General features: G+C 42.5%; 1 protein-coding gene across 2 annotated transcripts in view; it reads left to right on the forward strand.

Moving 5' to 3' along the window:
* Positions 1-15133: 15133 nt before the first annotated feature.
* Positions 15134-16414, forward strand: part of znf536 (zinc finger protein 536) — a 118949-nt gene continuing 117668 nt past the window's right edge. For both annotated transcript variants that reach the window (XM_054614921.1, XM_054614929.1), the window contains exon 1: positions 15134-15256. The gene's annotated coding sequence lies outside the window, so the exon portion shown is untranslated. The remainder of the gene's footprint in view (positions 15257-16414) is intronic.

The raw sequence follows: 16414 nt of genomic DNA on the forward strand, positions 1-16414 counted from the left end.
ATAGAGTTAACCGAATGCGCCACGCTACTGATTGATTGCCACGCATTTCCCATTCATCCAGCAGCATGAGTTTGGTATGAGAAACGTCTCTCAATATTTCTGTCATGAAAAGTGTGAATATGTATAAAGGGCCCATGCTCCCCAGTTGCCTCCAATATCTACAAAAAAAGCTCTCTGTCTTAACTCTGTAACACTTTTATTGGCTGCAGTAAAGAAACTCACTGTGTGAGAAGCAGCCTCTTATTTTTCAAAGAGGCCTTTGGATGTTACACACATGGGACTTGAACTATCTTGTCTTCGTCATTTAAAAGAATAGTAGAGACATGAAGCAGGATTGTGTGTGTGTGTGTGTGTGTGTGTGTGTGTGTGTGTGTGTGTGTGTGTGTGTGTGTGTGTGTGTGTGTGTGTGAGTGAGAGCGAATACCATCACTAGCATCTTGCCATCTCTTAAACAAACACAGGACTTTGACCCAGGAGACCACTATTTGGGTCCTTTGTGAAGAAAAGTCAACGTTGAGTTGTTTCACAGTAGTTTTGTCACTTCATTTTTTGGACATGAATAACTCCAGTAGCAAAGCAGTTATTTCACTTAACATACATACTTATTTTAACCCAGCCACAACCTTTTCTGTAGCCCAACAAATAGTTTTGTTGCGTAAGTAAACCTAAAAACGAATTAAACCTATGTTAAAGTGTATTTGAAAAGATACTGTATGCATGTCAGAGGCTGTGCTGACCGCCCTTGACTCCCTGTTGATGATTGGCCTGTTGGTCTGAGGTGACTCTCAACGAATCGGCTCCTTTAAGGACGCATGCCAAGGAGCACTGTCACTTGTGGCAGACCAACACCACATTGAGATACTTTTTGAATTTTTTTATTTTTTTATTCAAAGAACTTTAATTCATGACCATCCTCCCAAGTTCTTATCCTGACTATGTTTAAGCTTAACAATTAGCTGAACATTAACCTACTCTGATTCTAACTCTTAAAAACCCCTTGTAGAAGTGGGACAGTTTTGCACACAAATAGAGTTATACCTCGTCTCTAATAAAGTAGAGCAAAAGTGGGTGAACACCCACTTTTGCTCCTCTCTCTGGAGCACAGAGGCCCGTCACTCTGCTGTGCACACATTCGATTTGTCACTGAACAAATACAGAGACGCGACGGGCGCAGTCAAAACACTCCAAACCATCGCGAGTTCTGGTGGGAGGATGACACTTTTGCCTCCTTGTCACCAGCGCGAGTTTGGACGCACCATCACAGGAGTTTCGGTGACAGCCCAGTGAAGGCTGCTTTGTTTGCCTAAGTCGTCTCCATTCCCTTTAATGAGCCATTATGGTTGTGTTTTGTCTCAGTTGTGTTCGTTGGCTGGCTGAGTTTCTGAGACGGCAAGACGCAGGAGATGTGGGTAGGGGGCCGCTGGTGATGTGGGGGGGAGGCCCCCTGTCTTCACACCTCCTTGTAGTGCTGCAGGAAAGAGGAGTTATTGGAAAAAGACAGTCAGCTCAACAGCGAGAGAGAAAAAATGTACCAGCACATTGATATTTTATCAAAAACTGGAGTTGGTTAATGTGTTCCTCTTCTGGTATTGTAGGTTCCTTGTAGATTGCTTCAAAGGAGATTATTAGGACAATGTTCCCAACAACTATGGCCAATTAAATCACTAGCAGACATATTGTTCCGTTATGATCTAAATCATTTTGATTAAGTTTTTTCCCACTTTGACAAAATAAAGGCAACAATGTCACCACAGGCCTTCAAAAAAACTACTATTAAACTAGAGAGCAAGCTGCTTTGGTTGGGTCTCAGATAATGGAAATTATCTGAGACCCAACCAAAGCAGCTTGCTCTCTAAAACCCATTGCCGAGTTTGTAAAGCATATTTTCTTTTAAAACTCACCAAAATGACACCATATATCATAGCCAGAAGTTTTAAAAACAGACATTATCGTCCGGTTTTCAACTTTACACTGGTCCTTGAACAAATCATGTTTGACTCACTCTTTCCGCAACCAAATCAAAGTTAAAAGTTTTGATTTTCATCCAAATCCCTTTTTTCTACAGGACACATTTAAAATGTCGCCCCAAATCAAGTGTTTGCACCAACCAAATTATGTAAAAAAACATTAAATTCTGCAATCGGGAAGTAATGATTGACTCTACTGAAATCAACAATCACGTGACAAAAATTCTGTTAATCTTTCATTGAACTGCAGGCTGCTAAACACAGAGCATAGAGGATAGGAGACAAGAGGGTGTAATTAGAAGCTGTTAGCATATGGAGGCTCTTTTTTTCACCTACTTTTGCGTAAACTTGTGGGCCCTTGGTAAAACATTGGATATATAGATTGAATTGTTTTCAAATTCTTGTAAAATAAAATTAAAAAAACGAAAAGAATGATTTTTTTTATCATTCATGTCTTTCTAACAGTCTGGTACAGCACAAAATATATATTTCAGTCCCCTGAACGTCCAACCGCAATAGTGTCGTTTCTGTTGAGGGGCTGGACTTTCTATATTGTACTGAAAAACAAGGCCACAGTGAGTAAAATGTGACAGGATCCCAAAAAAACTGCTTGGGGTTCAGCAGTTGTCTCCAGAATCAAAAGAGTCTTAAAGCCTAACTCTCCTCTAACCTCCTTCATCTCCTCTTCATCCTCCTTTTTGTTTGTCTCCCTTTGCCTGGAGGTACGAGGAGCTTCCTGTACCAGAGCAGGATGGAAAGAGATGGGATGTTGAGAGGGAGGGTGGGGATGGGGTTGGGGGGAGTTAGGTGGCTAAGCAGACACTGTGACAACCCACCTGTCAGCAGGTACTCAGTATAATTGGTAAACGAAGGCCGCGGGATAGTAACAGGGGCCCCTTCTCTGTTCTCTCTGTCTTCTGCTCTGTTCTTAGTTTGACGAGTATTTGAAGTTCCCAGGCAGTTGTCGGGAAGCTCGCTCCTTCCTGGTTAAGTTCAGAGAAAGAGGCCAAGCAAGAGTGAGAGACGGTGAATAAAAAGGAAAAGAACACATGTTAAATACAAGTTGGACGCAGGTGATCGGCCAAGGAGTGGACAGCCGACGCCGGTGCGTCTCACATGAGACATTCCCTCCTCTCTCAATGCCAATCGTCGCCATCAGGCCCTGTTTGCCCTCTAATGAAACACATTCATCTTCATCACACTCTTCTCGCGGCTCCCCAACTTACTTTACAGCATAGTCAATTAAACCCCCAGGGGCCACTCTGCGTGAAAAAAGGGATATGTAATGCATTGACATTTCGGCGCGTCCGCATTAGGCACACCCATAGAACATTCCGCTCTGAGCTGGACTGGGAAAAGAGTCATAGCCAAGCCTAGAGGAAGAGGATAGCCAGTCAGAGGGATTGGGTCTCTTATAAGCTAGTTAGCTCTTTGGATTCAGTTACTTATGCTGATGTAATAGGGCAATTGTAAGCTGATACTGAAGTCTCTCGGTGACCCCTTCACTGGCTCTTCTTCTCATATTAGGCTACCTAATATATACTTATGCGTATATAGTGTAACGGTAGACTAATACATAACCAAAATGGACTGAACTCAATTGAGGAGTGTATTAGTGTTATGGATCCCCATTAAGGCTTCTTAGATTTTTTTTATTTTTTTTGAATATCCGTCTCGGGACTTTTGTTATCTTCCGTCTTATCTGAAGCTGCGATTTGTCTGCTTTGCTTGCTTCAGTTGGTCCCTCCTAGACATTCGTATAGTCATTGGAACAACTGGGGTCAGCAGTGTAACGATGCAAAGCAAGCCTCATAACAAGCCTCCTGCTCCGGGGCTCCGTGTGAGTGTGTGTGTGTGTGTGTGTGTGTGTGTGTGTGTGTGTGTGTGTGTGTGTGTGTGTGTGCGTGTGCGTGTGAGCGTGTGTGTTCCCCTCGGCTCGTAGTTGATCCTGCGTCTTGATGGCACGAAACAGCTTTACAGGGCCAACTTCTCCTTGAGGCCGAACATCATCATCTTACTTTGATGTGTGCGTATCTTGAAGGCAACTCCGTGCCCAGTTAAGAGTCAGTTAAGTGTTCACTAGAGTCGGTTTTATTGCTGCAATGGTGTCGCGCTAAAGGATTTATCATTTAGACTAAGGTTTGTTTTTTCTCAAAGGCTCAGTGGAAAGTTTCACTTTGGTGCCTGGAAATAAATGACATAGAAAGTAGTATGACAATCCTTTCAAACATATCTGTAGCAGCAGAGGTGTTAGGGGCCAAAGATCAAGTAGGCTGTCCACATCCGACGTCAATGACCATCCTTCTGCAGGTTAAAATCCAGTATCGCTACTGATTACATTCATGTTGACGCAGAATTGACATCCAATGCCAACCCTGTCTCTTAAAGTTCAGATGGTGCAAATTGGGATCCATTTATCTTGTAGAGAGATGCATCGTCGCTGCTTGGTTTATTCCTTATTTAATGTGAAGGAGGTTTTTTATGTTATGTACATTAATTGATAGAGGGTTTAAAGGGCAGGACTTTGCCACTGGAGACCGGTGCTAACATCCTGAGTCCCACGTGTGGTTAGATTTAGGAAATAGAAGCACTAAGGTCAGAGAAAGATTGTGGCATCAGTTAGATATCAACACAGTTAACATGCCATCTCTTGTGCTTCAATTCACTTTAGATTTTTTGAACGTTTTAACTTGACCGTGATCTTTCTTTAATCTTAACCGGAGTGGCCAAATATAACAATAAAATATTGTTCATAATCTTTATTCGCATTGCGAAATAATTTGTCAGTGAGCATTTTACCAATACATTAAATCTCAACTCTCATTTATTAACAATGTTTCCTCATTGTGTTAATAAAATGTAACTAAGGTGGCATTACATTTCACAAAGGCTGCAAGTTACAATTAGTAACGTTATTTCTAGGACATAGAGTTGCCCAACCATTAGCATACCTAAACCATTTACCCCAACCATAGTTTTTTCCCCCCGTAACCCCAATCTTGTGCCCGCGGTGGGATGGTACTTAATTCATCCCTACTAACTTCACCTCATTTCACTCTTTGGGGTACCGTGGCTTTTTCTTATGCACCGGCACTTCTTTTTAGCCTACTGTGAGCATCAAAGCTTGTGCGTGGCCAGGCCTTGTTCACAACATAAATAAATTAAAATGCATCCATCCAACAAGAATACATTTATGTAGTGGAGATCAGCAATTTCTCCTAGTATCTTTTTTTCACTGTAGAAATTCAGAATATAATAATGTTTGCCGTTACTAGCTTTTAAGTACGCCAACATGTGAATAAAGGGGGGCTCTGGGTGATTTTTTTTACGCTTTAAACAATGAACATAATGTGTAATTTACATAAAAACATATTTGAAAATGAAGCTGTTTCTCAATGAACGCTAAATATGTTTCCTATGAATGCAACCTAAAGTTTTACTAGTTTTCAATGTTCTCCCAGGCAACAGGGTTGTATATTATGTGTTCATTCTTCCTGTGCTACACTAAAGAGGCCTGAGAGTGTGACCATGTTGCTCCTTCAGACTTTCATTAATCATAATGACCTGGCCAAATCAATCAAACCAAAGCAGTTTGGGTCCATTTTGGGAAGTCAAGCAAACTGCTTCCAATGCGCTTAACTAGGTCTTAGGATTTCTGTTCAATGGTTCCTGCTTAAAACTCAAGAGGGGACTTTTTTAGAAAAGTTTGAAGACATTTTCAATACCTGGACTCAAGCCATGGTTCTTAACTTCACTAATATTGCATTCCTTCAATTATGTCCAGCTGTCACGTTCCACGGATCAGGCTTTTAATTCATCTCAGATTTCCTATTGAAACAGGGATAATACAGTTGTGTTTTTGTTGAGGATACTAATGTCGTCTGTTTTATGGCGGATTGTGCGTGATTTCTATTTGTTGATGATGTTTGTTTGTATCAATAGATCTGTGTGTGTGTGTGTGTGTGTGTGTGTGTGTGTGTGTGTAAGATGGGTAAACTCTATTTGATATGCCCAGCCACCGATATGTAGAACAACAGCGCTAGGCTTCTATTGTCTCGCGCTGCTCTATGGGGGTTAGCTGGCACTGCTTATGAACAGATGTGTTTCAAATCATTGTTGTTATTTACCAGTGATAGGCTAGAGCTCAAGAAAATGTCCCCCTGTTCTGATTTATTCATTCGGACAGTGGATTTACACCGAGATGCTGGAAACCTGGATCTTTTCTGCATGGATAGACGGGCAGATTTATTATTCATGAAGCTAATGCATTGTTTCTGTTGCTTTATATCTCTTTTTTTGTTCTCTCATCCTGCTCTTTTTTCTCTCCACCCCCCTACCATCTTCTCAATGGCACACTGCATTCTTTCAGGCAAAGGTTGGCAGTTAAGTCTATGTTGAAATGAGAAGTTTGAAAGACGAAGCCCTATCTCTGTATTTATATATATATATATATGTGTGTGTGTGTGTGTGTGTGTGTGTGTGTGTGTGTGTGTGTGTGTGTGTGTGTATGTAAACTGATTTAAATCGCTCTTTGAGCCCTACAGAATGGCGCTTTAAATGTTAAATGGGGGTTGAAGCCTGCCTGAACTAATTTGTAGGGCTTTGCACCATGTTGACATTTAAATGTGATAAGAATAGCAAACTGTACCGCCGACCTATTTTGAAGATGCTTTCGGAATACATTCGCATCAACTGTGGCCTATAATTAATAAAAAAAGACAGGCCTCCCTCGCTCCAGATTTGATTATAATACAACCTTATAAACACACTAGGGATAGATGAGAGGAGACGAGGGGAGAAGAAGAAGAAGAAGAAGAAGAAGAAGAAGAAGAAGAAGAAGAAGAAGAAGAAGAAGAAGAAGAAGAAGAAGAAGAAGAACTAGGGGAGGGAAGAAAAAAGAGAGGAGAATAACAGGAATAAAAACAAGAGAAATGATGGGGGCAGGAATTAAGAGGGAGGTGGATTGCGAACACCTGGTCTTTGAGGCAGATTGCGTTGGCTGGCTGCTGTGCTATCACATTACTGTGATCCTGCCTCTCTTGTTTGTCAGAGAATTGAGGAGAGAGAGAGAGAGAGAGAGAGAGAGGGAAAGAGAGGGAGCGGGTGGTGGCGGGGTTGGTGGGGGGGGGGCCGGGTCGGGGTGTGCAAAATCAGCATGCAAATAACACCACATTGTTAACTTAATCAGATGCAGGGGGAGAAAATATGGAGAGGGATGGGAGGAGTGCGTTGGGGTTGAAGGGGGAGTGTGGGGAGGGGGGGGGGGGGGGGATTGCCAAGGAGGTGAGGCAGAAAGGGAAGAGGTCTTTTTTTGTTGCAGCGATGGGGAGACGGCAGCAGAGGGTGCACAGATTATAACCACCCACACCCCGGCTCCACCTCCCACCGCTGCCCACATCCAACACCCCGGGGCTGCTCTGGAACTCATGGAGGAGCCGCTGCGTGCGTGTGTGTGTGTGTGTGTGTGTGTGTGGGGGGAGTGGGGATGTGAGGGATGCAGCCTCTTCAGTGCTCCGTCAAGTGGCAGGCACAAAGCGAGCTAGCTAGCGAGCGAGCTAGCTGGTCTCGGCCAGGCCGCCTTTTTTTTTTTTTTTTACGATGCTATGCTGTAAATGTCAAGATATTCTGTCAGGAACAATAAGAAAACGCAAGGTCCCGAGCAAGCTGCCTCTCGGACACAAACGACAGCGGCTGTTGTTCTTCTTATAAATACCAAACCGCTGCTCCCAAAAGGCCACAGCTGCTGTGTTTGGGTTTTTAGGGGTGCATTATATTAGGTTAGCACCTGATCAGATGGGAAAACATGAAGCATTATCTTCCCTGCGCAGTTACGTCATAACACAATTTACACAGACATAGACGTGTGTGTGTGTGTGTGTGTGTGTGTGTGTGTGTGTGTGTGTGTGGTGTGGTGGGACAGTGTAAAGGGACACTTACAGGAGATTGTCTTTTGTGGAAGCTCCATACAAACATGTGTGTGTGTGTGTGTGTGTGTGCGTGTGTGTTTCGAGGGAGAAGTTCATACAGTGTACAACAGAGAGGTCATTTTTCATTATAACCATCAAGTGCCTTAATGAACTTAGCCCCCCCCCCCCCCGCCAGAGCATGCATGTACAAAATAGTGTGTGTATGTAGGATGTGTGTGTGTGTGTGTGTGTGTGCACTGTGTCTTTTTAATGAGTGTGTGTACTGTAGCCTTTGTTGTGGGAGATAAGTCTGTGATGATTCTGAAGGTCAGGCAGGGCAGAGAAGAATGAGAGAAATGCAGTGTTGGCCGGGACAGACAGCTCCGAGCTGATGCTCATGGTGCAGACAGACGCAAGGAGTCCTGGAACACAGCCACGGCATACCTTCTGAAACTCACACACACACACACACACACACACACACACACACACACACACACACACACACACACACACACACACACACACACACACACACACCGAACCATGTCCTCAATCCCAACTTGTCAAATACAGACGCTCTGCATATCGCTCTAGCATCACCTTTATACGTGTCGGGGAAGGCGTGTGTCATAGTGTCATTTCAAAAGAAATTTCTAATGCAGGACTTCTTAGTTTTTAAGTTTAGTCAGCAAAAGTACTTTGTTGAACTTAGGTAAAGATAGTGGTTAGGTACGTTTGTTATGTACAACAGGTACGTTTATGTAAGTTGTGTATGCGGTGTCGGCTAAGTGACTAAGTTAAGTAACAAAAAGTCTCCTGGGTGAAAGTCCTGTGTTTGTTTGACCCATCAATCCTTTTCGATCTCTTCCTCACTCTTGACTTTCTCGTTCTTTATACTCCATCAGTTGCTCTGACCGTCTAATAAAGATGTTATTTGTCATTGGAGTTAGCTGAAAGCCTGATGCGTCTCCTACAGACACTAAAGGGGGCCTCGATCTGTCAGGACCAAGCGTCGGTATTTAACGAGTTGTGGTTGACATAATAATCCAGCTTTAATCCATTTTTCTTTATCTTACTGTTTAGCCTTCTGTGTTTGGACTACCTCTGCTATTTTAGGTGTTTATTGCTATTTTTGTCAGAATTAGCTGAGTTACTCTAAAATGTTCCACGTACTGCAGAGGTACCTCGTGAAGTAGAAGTATCTTGGTCACTGCCTTAAGGAGCTTATCTGTCATGTGTTGTGAGTACAAAATGTTCTCATACACACACACACACACACACTTAAACAGACACAAACAAACAGACATTTTCTGTCCGTCTCCACATGTATGAACTGTTTGCATACACACAGTCTACACATGAGCTACTGCGAGTGCCCAGGTGTTTCTGCTTTGCGTGTGTTTGTGTGTATGTGTGTATCAGTGTGTTTTGTAGTCCGGTTCACAGAGAGGCCTTCAAAAAAAAAAAAAAGCGTTCCTGTGAGGTTTCACCCAACTTCTCCTTCCTGCTTTAATCACGGCAGCCTTTCACTGAGGCGTTGTCGACGACGCAAATGCTGACATGTCTCTTCCTCTTCATCCCTCTTTCATTTCTTTTATTTCCTCCTGTAAAGCCATCCCCGCCGCCCCCCCCCCTCCAAACCCCCTCTCTGATCTTAAGAGCAGTCGCCACAGTGTTTTTCTGATAAAGTCTGATAGATAAACATGCTCTCTTACGTCCCTGAGGCCCTCCGCCCTCTCTCCCGAGAGCACACCCCTCCAAAGCACTTCCTCTGCTACAATTAGTCTGTAATAAATACACCCTGGCCTTAAAGTAGATAATGCACAATTCTCTCCCACTCTTTCTTTCCTTTCATATTGAGTGCCACATTAGCTCGCTGTACATATCTGACTTTTGAAGCGAAAGGAGAGAAAGAAGAGTGCGGTGATTTGTTCTTTTTTTTTTTTCTCTTCTCTCTTCCTCCCCAGGCACGCCGAAAGTGCGTGAGAACAATAGCCGTCATAAGGCCACTAAGAGATATTGTAACACACGCAGAGAGTCGCAAGCATTTCCACTCAAGTCTGAGCTTCTTGATGGCTTTGATAAGATTAGTTTGCTTTCTTAAACAGGAAGTGTGCTGCTTAAAGAGAAAAAAAGAAAAAGAAAAAAGACACAGCCTGGTTGCATAATAAGTATAACTACTTCTCAGAGAGCTGAAGTTCCCTTCAAACTCTTCAGATTAACGGGGAAAGAAGAAGAGACGCAGAAAGTGGGAGAGGAGAGAGATAGAAAGGGGGAGTTTATCAAAGTGATGGAATAAAGAGAGATTTAACACGGTCATATTAAAAAGACATGCGGCAGTTTCAATATTTAAAAATCCCATTTGCTTCGACAGAAGAGCTTTTTCATTCAAGAGCATATGGCAGCAGTACCTGTATGGAGCCCCCCCCCTCTTATCTCCGTCAAAGACAAAGGGGAAGAAGAAGGGAGCGAGGGAGGGGGCTGAGCAAAAAAAAGAGATACTTTCAAACAGACATTCAGACATTGAAGAATCATTCAATTATCGGCAGCATGATGTAAAATAATTACCTGACTCGCTTCCTGTAATGAGTGCTGCTAATTAGCCATAGACTTTTGTTTTAGAAAGAAAGTCCCAAACTCCCAACTGCAGAGAAGCTGTGAAAAGAAATGTTGTATGTTGAGGTAGCACCCCGTCCGTTCTCACGCACACACACACACACACACACACACACACACACACACACACACACACACACACACACACACACACACACACACACACACACACACACACACACACACACACACACACAGATTCAGATTCACTATAGGCTCACTTGGCTTGAAGGCACAATTTACCTCCCAATGTATGCACACACAGCTCTCGGTAAATAGTCGAGAGTGCAAAAAAAAAAAGAATCCTTCTTCTCTTAATTAGCTGTGTAACAATTAAAGTCTCCTCTTAGTAAATTGAACCTTTGTCTCCCTTTGCCTCCCTAGTTTGATTTCAGCACCTGTCACAACAACCCCTCCCTTTACCACCACCTCCACAGCCGCCACACACCCACCACTATTACCTCCAGCCCCCCCCCATCCCTCCCTTGACTGTAGTCATTATGCAAAACTCTACCAGAATGCGCCCAGCATGAGCGGAAGAAAACAGCAATTATTTCTGATATTCTGTTATTTAGGCCGTATTGACATTCAACTACTTTCTCTTCCTCTCTGTTTGTCTCCGTCTCGCTGCCGCCACCTGAGAAACAGAGTGAGACTCCACTCAGGTTTTTAGTCTCAGTCTTGAGTCGTGTATGTCATCACTGCAGTCACTCTGCAAGAGACAAAGGCAGCGCTGGCCCCATAATGTGACCTACAGATTTATGTGTGTGTAAGTGTCTGTTCGCAGCGCAGAGGGTGACCAGTGATGTAAGCTGTGACAGATACACTGTGGTCATTGTCTCTCTGACCTCTTTCTTCCTGCAGTCCATCCATGCGTGAGAGCTCTGCAGCGCCATGTTTGTTGTCTCGCACACATACACATGCACCCGTGCATGCAGTGTTGTGTGTCCTGGTTTTTCTGACTGATTTGACAGGGAGAAGAGTTTAGTCACCAGTCACAGAGCAAGACCGGAGCACACAGGTACATTACTAAACATCGGAGGCACATTTTTTCAACACGAGTTGAGGGGGAAGTCGAACGTTGAGTCATAAAACCACAAGTGGAACCGGCATTTATACATACAATAAAAACACTTTCTAGAGAGAAGCACTTAAAGTTGAAATCTGGGCCTGTAATAGTCACATTTAAGTTGAAAACAATGGCTTTAAATGATTGTTCTGTTTTTTTATATTTAACAAGTTGCTGGGGCACTAGCACAGATTTTTTTCTATCATGTAGGGCAGCTATATGGCATAAAGTTTTGTCAAAAGGGCACTTACTCATGTTTTCTCCACTGGACAAGCACCATAAAGGGCCTTAAATCATGTTTTCTCTACTGGAAGGGAACCCTGAAAAGGCACTTCATCACATTTTCTTAACACTTGCCGTGGTTTGTTCCAACATAGGCGCACCGAGGGGGACAGTCGTCCACCACTGTTGCTGGGGTTTTTGCATGATTTACATTTAACAGGCTGATGAGTGATTCCAATTTTTGGGCGAGGTATCACTTTTTTTTAGGCAGGAGTTGTTTCTATCCATTTTACTACATGACGGAAATCAATATGCAGATTCTTGAAAAACTATGTCATGCCTGTGCTCTTTTGTCAACAATGTGGCATTGTTAGTGTGGATTTGCATTACAGTTTGCGGGGAAATTAATCCAACAATGGCTGCCTGGAACGTATAGTCGCATGAATACATTCAAAATCTGAACTACAAAAAAAGATAGAAAATGTTTTTGACTTAAGGTTAACTTTTTCCAGATTTCAATGGCATCTCAGGGTCCTCTTGTTAACCGGAGATGTTAGTTGCAGTAAATGGGATTTTTTTTGTAAATGTTTTATGCTTCTTAAATGTGATTCTCTGGTGTTTTGCACCAATATTTTTTGTTATCTAATCATTTCAATAGAAATGCTAAGAAATATAATTCAATGTTTTCCCAAGAACTTTATTATTTATTAAAGCCTCTTAAACAGCATGTAGACCATCATCAGCTAAAGTTCAAACTGATTTTATTGCAGGTTTCACACTTTGATCTGATAAAGAACCACTTCCTTCATAAGGTTGCTATTCAGTGCTACACAAAGCCAACTGATAAATATGTGTTAAATACCTTTAGTCAATACCAGTTTAGTGATTCACAACAGCAGTAAGAAATGAATCAGCTGCATTAGTTGCAGTATTAAAGCAGAAGTTACTGACTAAGTGTAAGAAGAAGCATGTTCACTATCATTATCATGCCAATTACTATGAAATGTATTTCTTTTTTTGGTCACAGAACTTCACTAAAACAGTGACTACTTAACAAATATTTGCCTCTATTAATCCTTCGCTCGCTGCTTTATTCGCTGCAGCAGGGGTCCGTCCACGCTGCTGTGACCGCTATTGTAGAGCACTCGGGAGGGGAGAGGTGTTCACAGATGTACATGCACACACACACACACACACACACACACACACACACACACACACACACACACACACACACACACACACACACACACACACACACACACACACACACACACACACACACAGAGACATCTGCAGGTCACCATCATCATAGTGGGAATAATACCAGGGATGGTTATCATAAAGGGAAGCTTTGAGCTCCCGGCCGTCTTGGGAAGATGATTTGGCTGGCCCGGAACAATGAACTGTGGGAATCCGCTTGTCCTGCATTGATCTTCCTCCCATGGCATCCCCTGCAAGGCTGTCAGAGCGATGGGCGGATAAAAAGGCCCACAACATTTTTCTTTCTTTCTCCCGCTCTCGCTCCCTCCCGGTGTCTTTCTTTTCTTTCTGTCGGGAGGGCTCCCACTGATCAGCGGGGATGAGCTGAAAGTTGAACTACCTGTTGACAGGAGCTCTTAAACAGCCCTCAATGACATATTGTGTGAGAGAAAGCGGGGGGGGAGGGAGGGGGCAGGGGCTCCTGTTCATTCATATTTGTCACTGCTATATCGAGGCCCGTGCTCTCATGAAATCCTTGCTCATATTGTCAGAGGGTTGTGTTTATCCCTTGTTTCTTTATACATTTGAAAATGTTGGATGTTGTGTTCATGGTCTTCTAGTGATTTGCTTTAGAAGGTGTCTGCTACAAATTGTTCCGTTAGAATGCAGTTGGTGTTTTTTGGCCAGACTATCAAACTCTGACTCTTTCAGGCCCCAAGTAGTAGTATTAGTTTACAAATGATTGCAAATATATGTATTAAAAAAGAAATCACATAAAAGTTGATGCATGTTTGCTCATCTTTGTAAGGAAAAACATCCCCATATTTGAGATCAAATTGAGATCTGATCTGGGCCATGTCAGCACCTCTCCTTCTTTTACCCACATCTTTTTTTGATGGTGCGGAGTTGTGCATTTTGATCAAGGGCCTCCAGGAAAGGGATGGAGGTAGGATTGAATCTGGCAAGGGGTTGTGTGACCGTCTTCCATGTGCAGTTCAGAGTGTTTTCGCCTCATTACAGAAAGTAATAAAGCAGTGAAGTCAAAGAGCAAGAGAGAGGAAGGAAAACAAGGCAGCTTTTTTATTGAATTAATTAGACGCCTTTGCAAAGACCACCTGCAATAGAAACAAAACACAAGCCAGGTAGAAACTCATATCTGGTCTGTTCTACCTCCAACTCCAAACAATTCCACTTTAAGATAATTCTCTGAAATGATGAGGAAGTTGTACTTTGAAAACATACTCACAGCTTTTAAATGCATATGATTGTCTCTGCAGCTTATACTTAATATTTAGCATTCAACTCTACATGTAACACATGGTTAACACCCACAGACCAGTGCAGCTGCAACCCCCACGTCACATTAACGATTTAGCGGAAATATGATGGAATTCAGCACATTGTGAATAATGATTGATTTGTTTAATGCAATGAATTACTTCATTAGGACTTAATGAGGTATTGCATTGTGATTAGTCGATGGGATTTGTGTCGATACATGTCAAAATAACAAAGTAAAGTCCAACTAATGGCTTTTCGATCCTTTAGTTTCTCCCAATCTTGTCTTAAATGTCACAGCAAAGTTTTATGACAAAACTTAGGCCCCAAAGTAAATTCAAGAAGTGTATTTGCTTGAAGTTGTTTATTTAAATATGAATTTATAATAGGTAGCTTTTCCTAATATTGACACTGTCTTTCATATACTTTATGTGGTTACAATTAGGGGAGAAACACATACAAATCCCTTATGCATTTATGATGCATGGTACCATTGATAAGACCGAAATGAACCGAGCACATTCAAATGCTGACTGAAATACACTTCCATTGTGTTACAGATACCACTTATAATTAAGCTGAGGCTCGAAGAGAAAAAAAAAAAAGAGAGAAAAAAGAAGAGAAGAAAAATGCATTTAGAGAAACTGAGTGAAATCAGTTTCTGAGCGCGTGCACGACTGCGCGGAGGATTTTGTGTGTTTACGGGTGCACGCGGTGCTTTGCTGAATATTAAACCGCAAACTATAAAGACAACAACTGAACCGTCGTGAGAAAAATGCTAAAGGAAGTCTTTGTGGTTTCACAAGGTATCAGAGGGAGCCAATAGTTTTTAATGAGGCAGCATTGCTGTACATGCCAGGAAATGATAAGGTTATACAGGTTAGAGTAACGGCCGACAGATACTGTACCCGCATAGAGCTACAGGGTGGATGTGTTGTTCACATCGGAGTCAACACAGCCATGTGTCACCAAGTCTTTCCTTAATACGACCGGTAAGAATGACAAACAGGAGCCTTGATCTTCTAAAAGCATAGTACAGTAATACTGCGTAAAGTTTTTCCCTTCAGTGCATTTGACGTGTCTTTCTGCTTTAGACTCGCAACAGTCAGGGTGAGCTGTTGTTGTGATATCTGTGGGCAGCCATTTGATAGCGGCGGGTGAGTTGTACTAGTGTCTTTTAGAGGGCATGTGCATATTGAATTGTTGTCTGTAGTCAAAGGGTTGTGTGTGAGTGCGTGTCTTTGTCTGTGTGTGTGTGTGTGTGTGTGTTTGCACTTGTACATCACCCTCAGATTCCTCGCATGTGTGTGTGTGTGTGTGTGTGTGTGTGTGTGTGTGTGTGTGTGTGTGTGTGTTGTGTGTGTGTGTGTTGATATGAGCAGAGGGAGGATGTCACATAAGAAATGTCCTTTTTAATCAGGGGGAAAAATATAAAATGACTGGGGAGCGGGGCGAGCATATTAATGTGTCTCATTTGCATACGCTCGTCAGCCAGGATACGTTTATAAAAAAAACACAAACTGGATTCGTCAGTTCGCTTCACATTATTCCATTGTCTATCTGCCTTTGTTATATGTTAAAGATAAAGGCAGAAATCAAATTGAAGAAAAGGGCAAGCTGCTATCTCCCCAAATGAGCAACAGCTCATCAGCCTAGTTTAAATCACAGATTTCTATTCCAAAAGGCAGCCGCCTCCGTAAAAAGGGCCCATTCAAATAAGGTCTCCTCCGATATGAGCACGCCCCGTGATGGAAGCTGGGGGTGTCACATAAATACGATTTAAAACCTAAGCCATTTAAAGCAGTCTAACAAAGTTTTATCTTTCTTAGCAATTCTCTCCCAATATTATTCTCACCATAAATGTAAACATATACAGCATGTATGTGTACATCTTCAATCAAGTATGAACTTTTTTATTATTAGGCTTTTACGATGCTTTATTTCTGAGATGAGGGCAGCATTATTCAAGTCACATGAGAACACGGCCATAACATCTGTCGTAAATTTAAGTGGGCTTTGACAGAGGCATATCTTGCTGTTACCCCATAAGCCTGCAGAACATAGCATGCCCATTATATTCTTAATGAATTCAGTAAAATTGCTTAAGATACTTGCGGGGGGGTGGGGTAAAAAACAAGGACAATTCAAAG

Source organism: Anoplopoma fimbria, chromosome 2 (assembly GCF_027596085.1).
Source record: "Anoplopoma fimbria isolate UVic2021 breed Golden Eagle Sablefish chromosome 2, Afim_UVic_2022, whole genome shotgun sequence".
Taxonomy (NCBI): domain Eukaryota; kingdom Metazoa; phylum Chordata; class Actinopteri; order Perciformes; family Anoplopomatidae; genus Anoplopoma; species Anoplopoma fimbria.